The following is a 10,484-nucleotide window of genomic DNA, read 5'->3' as shown; positions in this document are numbered from 1 at the left end:
ACGGCTGGAACGGAGAGTGGTCGTGGTGGTGAGCAGAGATCTCAGGTAAAGTCTTGCCAGTAAGTGTTTTATATGCTGTCCAGTTTATGGAAGAGTGTTTTTGAAGCTGATCTATCCCTTATATCTCTGTAATCGAGGATTATAGAGCAGTCGTTTGATTGAGAAGTAATTTAGAAGCAGAAGACTCTTGTGAGAATTTTACTTGGTAGAGAGAGCTTCAAACTGCTCTTGAATCACAAAATTTGATGTTTCAAATGTAAGCCATCTTACATTGTCAAACATATTCTTGTCCACTTTTTTTCCCCCCATTTTATGGGTATGTCGGGGGTGGGGTCTCTTTTAGACGATTCATTCTAGTTGTCCTTTGTTATCATCAGTAAACCAGAGAGTAACTTGGTAATAAACAAACATGCAGTGCCGTTGTTTTTTCACTCGGTCTGAGAAATGTGCATTCTATGTTTTGAAGATAATTCACCAACGTTCCCCTTAAATAAAAAAAAAAAAACTGTGGAATTCAGTTGCCTTATTAACCAAGAAGTAACCAGGAAGTAGGCAGCCAACAAACAAAAAACATGGTTCAATCCCACTGCCTTCTGTTATTTTCTGTGAACCAGGGAGTAGTTGTCCATCACACAAATACTACAGCACACAAATCACAACAAAAACAAATAAAGCACTTGGACTATTCTGGTGCAACTATGAACCAAGAAATTACCAGCTAACATCCACACATGTACGTATCACATATTGGAGCATTGTTTTTTGTTTGAAAGCTTTATTCTTTGTCGTTTATCCCCATATAAGTGCCTTCAAGGCCACAAAGTGGAGGGGGAAAAGAAGCTTTTCTTGCTCTGTTTAAAGGGGTCACATTCTACATTAAAGGTAATTTTTATCTCATAATGGTGCCGTTTTACAGTTGTGGACAAGAAATATCCCCACACATAAACCTTTGTAAAACCTCCACTTACCCTTGTTTGAGTGTGTTGTTGATTAAACACATTTGTTAGGTAATTAGGTTCGCAGGCCAATTGAGATTTCTTTCCACATTTTTCGTATGATGTAAAATAAAGTGTGCAAAAAAGAACTTGACAAACCGCCTTTGGAAGCCTCATTTGCTTATCGTAATTGTACACGAGACAGTGGTGTCACAAATAGAAGCATGTTAACAACCTACTGGTTTGAATTTTAATGACAGTGTGTGCTTTGTGGTCGCATGGTTCCACCAGTGTTGTGTAATTAGACTAACTTGTAGCCTGTGCGCCCCTCCCCCCTCTCGTAGTCTTTCACTACGTCTCCTTTGTGTGTGTGTGTGTGCGTGTGTGTGTGTGTGTGTGTGTGTGTGTTTGGAGGGGGGGGGGGTTAAGTGTGTGTGTGTGTACTATCGCCTTGCTTTTTGCTAAATGATAGGGACCCTATCCTGGCTTGTACTGTTTTTGATGGACCTTTTTTCACTTTTTGGTGGACCCTACAAGTTCAGACGTCTTTTTGAAGGTCAAGACTTGCTTTTAGAGAATAGGTATGAACTGGATTTTGGTTGAGGTAAAAGTTAGGCAATCTGTTGCGATGGTTAAGGTTATAGATAGGGGATCTGAAATGCATTATTATAACAATGGCATGTCCCCACTATGATAGACAAAAACCCTGTCTGTGTGTGTGTGTCGGGGGGGGGGGGGGGGCGGCGTGTGTGTGGGGGGGGGGGAGTATGTGTATGTGTGCGTGCGCGCGAACGCGTGTAGTGTCTGCACGGTGATGTCATCTACAATGACATCATCCTCTGGAGTGAAGCCAAGAGACCTGATGGTTTAGCATCCTCCAGTGAGTAAGAGGAGGAGGAGGGGAGGGCGAATAAAGGGATGGAGTAGTTAGAAAAGGTGACTTTAACGGTGGATTTTCCTGCTCCTTTGTTGACGAGTTTGGCCGCCTGGTTCCTCTTTGGGTCTCTTTTGAGAAGCGTTATTCCATTTGGCGCTGGCGTCCTGAGGGAAGTATGCCCGAGTGCAGCGAGAGTGCAAGAGAATCAATACCGGCGGTTCTGCACGCAAACACACATCATGCAAACACATCACACCATCCACCTCACACTGAGACAGACCCCAGACTGCATGCATTTTGGACAACCATATTAGCAGAACACGTGCATTTAAGTGACTTGCTCAGGAACTCGAGATAAAAAACATCCTCAACGATGATGGTGTCAGTAGGAACACCTGTGTCTCTGCATGTTTCCATTGTTGTCCACTTGGCTGTGCTGTGCTCCACACTGTTCTGCCGCCATTCCTGACACCTTCACCGCCAACATCCCGCTCACCCTCTCGGGAAGATGCTGAGAACATTCCACTCGACACACGTAGTTTCAGAAAATACACGAGTGTTGGGATTTTTTTCACCCGGGATGATTCAGTGTTTCTTCTCGCCTTGTGCCATGAGCGTCAGTGAAGTCTAACTAGAGAGGCATGCAGTGTGGGACAGGGAGAAGCGGGTGTGAGAGATAGGAAGGGAATGAGGGATGGATCATGAGTCGCTGCCTCGGATTAAACAAAATAACCAAAGGTGATGAAGCGGCTACACGCTGTTTCGCACTGACTACTGTCAGTTATTGAACAAAAAAAACAGAATCAACCCATTTCTGTTTGCATTTGGCGACTGCACCCCAACCTACTGCAGGTGCTCAGACTGAAAAAAAGGAAAAAAGAAAAAATTATTGAATCAAGAACTGTGTTTTGGAAGTTAAAAATGCAGACAAGGCAGGAAGGCTTTAGATAGAAGTCAAGATAAATATTTCCTTGCAATAATTTCTGTATGCTTGCATTAGTCTTCACATGGCATTCTGATTATTATTGTGTTTGTGGAACAGGAATCAAATAGCAGAGTCCACCCCTGTTTTTGTCCATCTCAGGGGCAGCCGTTTTTGCTCCTTGCTGTCAACTGAAAATGACACCACAGTGCTTGAGAGAACAGCTCACTTATTTTCTGAGTTTGGACACGTGACATTTACAAACTGAGCTTTGCTTGGTCTTTACCTGAGCCCTGTGAAATTGTGATGTCATTTTCAGTCAAGTGGGAGAATGAAAGACCTCTGAGATAAATAAAGGGGGGGGGGGGGTTGCTACTAAATTCCTGTTCCACAAGTTCAAGATTAATCAGAATACCATCTTTAAACTTGTAGTGACAAATAGAACATGTAGATAATTTTGGACTTGACTTCTCCCTTAAAACCCCATTCTGTAGAATTAAGAGTCAGCGTGTACTGGTGTTATGTGAATGCAGCATGTGCACTACGGTGTCTCAGAGGGACCATACTTTGCAAGCATACGCCAGCGAGTGAGAGAGCCAGCAAATAAGAACACAGCTCATCACTGATTTCAGTGCCCATTAGTGCTGAATCTATAAAATTTGGACAAATAAATATCAACACCGATTTTGTGGACACAGGGAGGCCACAAGCCACAGATGGGCAGTCCATGGGAAGATGGACAGGGTGCCGACGAATGGCAGCTGATACAAGCGCTGCACAGCACTGACTCCATAGGGAAAATACAACCCTTTCAACACATTTCCTAAACGAAAACATACATGCACTCTTACCAGTCAAGTAGAATGGACAGCGATCCAGGCACATGAGGGACAACAACTGGCAACAACATGGTGCATGCAGCTGGCTGTCTGCTACACAAGGAAGCCACAGCCGCTACTATTTCCAGGCCATGTTAGCCAAGGCAAATTCTCGTAATATTTTTGCTGGTAAATGTACCCCCCCCCCCCCCCCCTTTATCATTTCTTCATTTATTTACAACTGGCATTCAAAAATCATAGGTGTCAAACTTGAGTCCTCGAAGGCCGGTAGCCTGCATGTTTTCCGGTTTTCTCACCCCAACACACCCTTTTCAAATGATTAATTCATTAACAGGAGCTTGAAATACCGGCCCTCGAGGACTGGAGTTCAACACCTATGGTCTAAATATTACACACTGTTGCTTTACAGCAAATAAGATCTGTGACCGTGACCCAAGAGAGGATAACTGTTTTGAAAAATAGATGGATAGAAAATAATGTGATAATTTTTTATGTTGTCCAATCAAGGAAAATTTAGAGTTTGGTTTACACAACATGATGCTGAAACAGGATATTCCATCCTTCCATTCACAATCCTGACACTGAAGCCCAACATGTCATTCATTCCGTGTTTTATCCATTTTCCCTGGAGAAATTAAGGAGCTCTTTCCTTGAGGTTAAGTAAAACACTGAAAGAAAAATGTTTTGCTTGTCCGTTTACATTAACACATTTTAGAACCTGAAAAGTGAATCAAAACAAAAACCCAAAAAACAAAACCTAAGTGTTTCCTTCATTAATTAGAGGAATAAAGGACATCAGTAAGCAATGACCAATGCTGGGATGGGGAATTTTCCTGATTGCGTATCACTCAGCAAAGTGGGACTGCCCCACCACCCTTACCCCCACCCCCACCCTTCCCAAAATATCTCTTCTCCCTTGGGCAACTTCAATGTAAGCAACTACTAAACCATGAGGCTAATATGTCTAGCACGATGATACCCTGTTGGCCTTCTGTTAGCTAACATATGCAAATTCCTCTTCTGTTAGAGCAATGCATCTCAATAATGTTTTGCTAAGCCCCCCTAGAAAAGAGAAAAGGCTTTGTGCCCCCCCCCCCCCCCCCTTACTTGAGACGCTGACTATAAAAAAATTATTATCTATAAAAATTGTAGTGGTATACCTAAACCTGTATCCTTTTCAACATGAACAAAAGACAAAAAGCAATATAAATCAACTTTCAACAAATGTTAATTATTTTTACAGCGATTATTTGGGTTACAGCTTAGTCTAAAATGGAAAAAATAACAAAGTCCATCAAAGTGCACCAAACTAAGAAAAAAAAAGGAAAAAGGACATTTTTATTGTACTGCAATTACACTTCACATGACAAAAACAAAACCTTTACCCTGGGGTCATCTGCGCTTGGCATCACCGCATGCCCTCCACAGGGGAAGCACAGTGTTAGAGGAATAGTAGCATCTGCTTTGCACTTTTTCAACTCAAAAACAGAATTTAGTTTTTCACCACAATTTGGACTTTTTGGAAGCAGAAAGTGCAAACTTCCTAAGGTGTCTTGCTAACTAATAACTTTTCCCTCTCACTTTTTAAGCGGAAATCATTTTTTTTTAAAATACCTGTTTCTAACGAAAGGGGAGTTTTTTCTATTGATCCCAATTTTTTGCACACGTGAAAGGATGTTTAAAGGGGATGTTTAAGACATATACAAAAAAAAACCTCTTAATCCAATTTCACTTCAACAAGAATAAAATAAATCATTTTACATCTTGAAACTTGGAGATTTTGCTTTTGCATTGGCCCTTGCAATAAACACACACACACACACTTCTGCTGTACATAATGTATGATCAACATGCTGTTACAAGCTCATCAAGATGTTTATCAACATGCATACTTCAATTTGTGGTTTTATTTGGTATAGGCATTAGTGCCCACTTCTTCTTGCCTTGGTTCTATCATGTTTCAACATTGGTATGGCAACAATGGCACGGGCGTCCACCTACTCTCTTCCGATGTTAGTCATAGCCTCACTCATCATCAAGCTGCACCCGTCCCCCATTGTGTGTTCCGCTCACATGCTAGCGTGAGCATGCTAACTGGTGCCTGAGCCGAATTCAGAATCAAATAGAACATCATATTCAAATTAATCACATTGTTTATGAATAAACCTGTTAATCGAGTTCAATATTATCTTCTGAGAATTTAGGGAGAATTTGATTTATGTACAACAGAGCAGCAAATGATGTGGATAAGATGTCTTTATTACTGGGCTAAGTTTCTCATGTAATACAGAGACGCAATTCTTCAGTGAACTTGTCTCATTATGTTTTGGGGTTTTTTTAATAGTGTGCAAAACTTAAACTGTGATTTGGAATTCCAGGAGTTAAATGGAGCAACGCCCCACTAGATCCAACAGATGCCAAAGAACCAGTATTTCACACTAAATTTTTCAATAAAAAACAGGTTATGGTTTCATTTTGACAAGCTTTATGAGCTCTTCTTTACATATTTAAGAGTAATTTTCTTCCTGGCATATCTCCCTGTTGTTTTATGCTATGTGGTGCATCAAAGATCTTTGGCTTGAGGAGTAAGTGTGATTTGTAAAAATGGGCTGGGAGACACACTGTGAAATTCTGCCAAGCAACAGGCAGCTGCAAAAGAACAGGAAAAAATATATACGATTTTATTGACTGTTGAAATGTAATTTGGATGATTATAAGATGGTGCAGGACCATTAAAGGCAGACATGAATTATCATGCAAATAATTATCATGCTGGAACTTGACTGGAACATGGCTGGAACTTGAAATATCGATTTCACTGTCATACATTATGGGATATACACCCAAAATGAGAAAATATTATAAGATGTGTCTATATTATAAATATTTTTAAATTGGGAGTTATTTTTCAATCACACTTGGAGAGGTTAAACATGTGTTCATTGTGAATCGCTGCAGTTTGTTGCAATATTGTGGTCATCATAGCATATTTAAAAAAAAAACAACAACAACAACAGCAAAAACCAAGGAATTTAAATAGTCCAAATTATACCAGGTTTCTCCACATTTTTGTACAAAATCCTCCAGAAAGAATGAGGCTGTTATGTTGCATGATAGGTTCCATTGTGCTATGTATACCTTATGGGACAAGGCAGTTATCACAAGACCATGCGCTGTCTGCATGGATAGCGACCCATAAGTGCCTTGTAAATGTGGGGCGCTTTTTTGTGCGTATACCATTGTGCGCTGACAGAGCGTGTATGTGTGTCAGCCTGTCCGCTTTATGTGCGACCCTACCCTGTGATGCAAGATAGCAGTACTCATTCATTTAGTTTCCTACAATACAATCTCCTCTGCATTTGATTGAACCTCAATGTCAAATGGTAAATATAAATCAAATGGCTTGTGGAGCCAGTTTTGAGGGGGATTCAGATGGACAAAAGAGCGCTGTCAAGCGATTAAAAATGTAAAACTAATTTTTCTCCAATGATCAAGATTCATAACATTTTTCAACTGCTATTTTCTTCTAGGTTTATGGCAGATATTCATTTGGTAAAATCTTGGAATTAATGTGAAATCATCAAATATAAAATAGCATTTTGTTTCCAAAGAGTGCTGTAATAGCTATCATTTTACTTTATTTTTTTTGCTCTGTGATGATATGCCAAAGATGTGCATCTGTTTTGGGCTTTTACTTGTTTTTTTTTAATTGTGTTTTCCAGTGTTCTTGTTTTCTTCATGTGCTTAAGTTCATATTTTTGTTCCCTCGTGTTTGTCCTCGTCAGTGTGACTGTGTCTACCTGTCCTCATTAACTTTCTTCCCTTGTGTTGGCCAATCAGCTTCCCTATTCCAATTGTGTCGTGTCCAGATGCTCATTGTTGTCTCGTTAGGTTTGAGTGTATTTAGTTTCCTGTTTCCTTTCCTTAATATATGAAAAGAAAATATTTTAAAAGGTTGAACCTTTGACTGATTTTCCGTTAAAAGCACAACTTAGGAGGCTCAGGGATCCTATTTCGTGTGCTTTGTCCTCTCCACTAAAAGCTAACTGTTTATTTAAGGGGACAAATAGTCTCTAATTATCTGGCAAGTGAGGGAAAATACTTTTTTTTCCCGGTCTTTTTGTTTGTGTAGTTGTGAGGGTAGCAATGTTCCGAATCACCTAGCAGGGATCTCCATTGACATGCTTCAGGACACGGGCAAGTCCTGTCTTTGCTCCTACAGTCGCGACCAGAACTTAACATATGACAAAAGAGGACGTCAGCATCGAATAGGTCTCTTATGACATTTGAGCCATCATCTTAAGTAAATGGAATGTACTAATCTTGGGCAGTAGCCTGATCTGACAGGGAACTTTGGTAGAGTGGCAGTTTACAGCAATTTTCACAACAGCCTGATTTGTGGAAAGAAATATACGAATACACACAAAAAGTGACCTACATTTTTATTGTCTGTACTAATGACTATACGCATCATTACTTTTTTGTGGATCTAAATTATGTATGAGCAGTATGGGGGCCTAATGGTTATAACTAGGAGTGTCAGATTAACAGATTAATTGTGATCAATAAATTACAGTCCTAGTTTAAGCATTACTTTTTTAATCGCGCCAATCTAATTTTTAATCTCTGATGCTCTCTTATGCTTTCTGTATGATGATTAGATCTGATTTTATGCTTTGGGCTTCTTGTTTTTGAATTGTTGAGGATTAGAATAAAGATCAATCACACCCTGAAGTTGACACCGGTTGGCCGTCTTTGTGCCTTGCATTACCTGATAGGTTCTTGTTGTGAGTGGGGGGAAAGTTCAGGGGCAGAAGGAAGATGTGAAAATGGAAGAAAATGTGAGAGCTGTCGAATTTAACTATAAAATAAAACGCCGAAATGGCACTTTTGATAAGGTTGAGTGATAGGCATTCTTTATAAGAGGGAGCAGAAGCAACTCAATTTTAGACTACCACATAAATGCAAAGCACCTAGCCTCAACTAAAGGTCCAGCTAACAGTAGCAATAGATGTGAATGTAGAGTCATTATTGTTATTTCAAATGATTTGTCAATTGACAATAGTTGGCATTAATTATAAAATTTGCTTCACAGTTCTAAGATTCAGGATTTCAAATTTTAGTCTATGGGTTCACACATTCCTCATGGTAGTTTGGCGGAATTTTTTTAAAAAGTCAGATCCTTTGAAATATATTGTCGATAAGTGTGAATGTGAGTAAGAATGATTGCTTGTGCCCTGTGTTGGATGAGATAAGTTCCTGTTCAGCTGCAACCTTGTGGCGGACAAGCAATACAGAAGATGAATGAATAGTATTGTTTTGCCATTCTGTGGGAGTTTAACTTCTTTTTACACGTGTGTGAGTTAGGAATGTTGGAAAAGGGCATGTTTTGATTTAAATAATGGTTTTGTTTTGACATTTAAATCATTCACTGCCAGTGACGTCAATAGACGTCAAGGATCTAGTTTTACTACGTAGGCAGTCAATGGATAAATTAATAATAATGATTAGCTTATTTTCACCCCTTTACATGACGTTTGAGGGGATGAATAGGCAGTGATCTATTTGCTTACTAATGGCTTCCATACTACGTTGGAGGCACACTGTGTCATGACGTCACCACGCAGACTGTTCTGGAAAGTCAAGCTTTATGGTAGGAGGCAAACAAATAAACAATGGCGAAAATTCAACCGTCTGGGTCCTCGTTGAAAGCAAAGATTCATGCGTGTTGTGTTCTATAAAATATTGCAGAGAGATTATGCGATACATCCCGCTTCACAAAGAGATTGAAGGAAAAGTCTCCAGTGCCTTGATCGAAATGAACAGAGTGGCTAACGTGATGCTTGGGGAATGGAAATCAATGTAGTCTTTTCATGTTTTGCAAACTCGTGTGACTCATGAAGGCCACACGGGCGCAAATGTGAGTGCAACGTTTCACTCTGTTGCCAACAAAGGATCTTTGACAGCCATGGATTTGCAGATTGTGACTGATAATGCTTCCAATATGCTCGCAGGTGCACAGTCTGCCACACGCTTCATGTTTTGCCCATATTCAATTTAGCTGCGCACTTGAAAAAGTTCGTTTTCATATCGTGTTTGTCATATATGGACTGAGAACCTAAATTGGGTGAAACAACTAATCCAGCACTGGGACCCGTCCTGATGAGGTACAGTTAGCAAGAAACGAGTCCCCAGGTTATGAGTTTAGCTGCGGTTAAAAGTAATATTCATTTGATTTCCTACATTTTTTAAGCAGAAGAAGCATCTGTCAGGGGTCATGACAGCAAGTCAGTCGCATGATATGTTTGGCACACTTTTTACACCAGATGCCCTTCCTGACACAATGGGAGGGTTGTCTGCCCGACCAGCTTCCTCCTCCAATCTGTTGGGTCAAAACCCAATCTCAAAATCAACGGCTAGAAGCAAGAAGTGGATTATGAAAACAACCTAGATTTTATTGTGTGTGTTGCCCAAATTATCGTGCGTGCTCATTCAATTCATGTATTTGTCATTCAATGCATGTAGATCTGTGCTTGTGATTCTCATCTTGACTGTATATAGAAATAGATTCCGACGATGCCGCTGCACTGCAATAGTCACTCTATCATATGGACGCGTTGTTCAAGAGGAAGACTTGAGTTATGTCTTGATGGCGAGTGACCTCAGTGACTCCAGCAACTTCCTGACGCAACGCCACTGTAAGACTATATAGACGAGGGAGGGGGGTGGCGCGTTTCACCCTTTTATCCGATGAACCCACATGATCCTATTTCTTCTTATAAGCCGTCTCAGTTCACCTTGTTGTGTCCATGTGAATGTTGTGTGAATGTGCGCGCGCGATCCAGGAAATACGCGTTTAATATTGCTTCGGAGTGACGCTCCAAACTTGAGTGCCGAATTATCTCAAATAA

The sequence above is a fragment of the Hippichthys cyanospilos genome, chromosome 5, assembly GCF_059441005.1.
Source record: "Hippichthys cyanospilos isolate Australia breed blue-spotted pipefish chromosome 5, RoL_Hcya_1.0, whole genome shotgun sequence".
Lineage (NCBI taxonomy): Eukaryota > Metazoa > Chordata > Actinopteri > Syngnathiformes > Syngnathidae > Hippichthys > Hippichthys cyanospilos.
Note: the sequence above shows the minus strand (reverse complement) of the source record.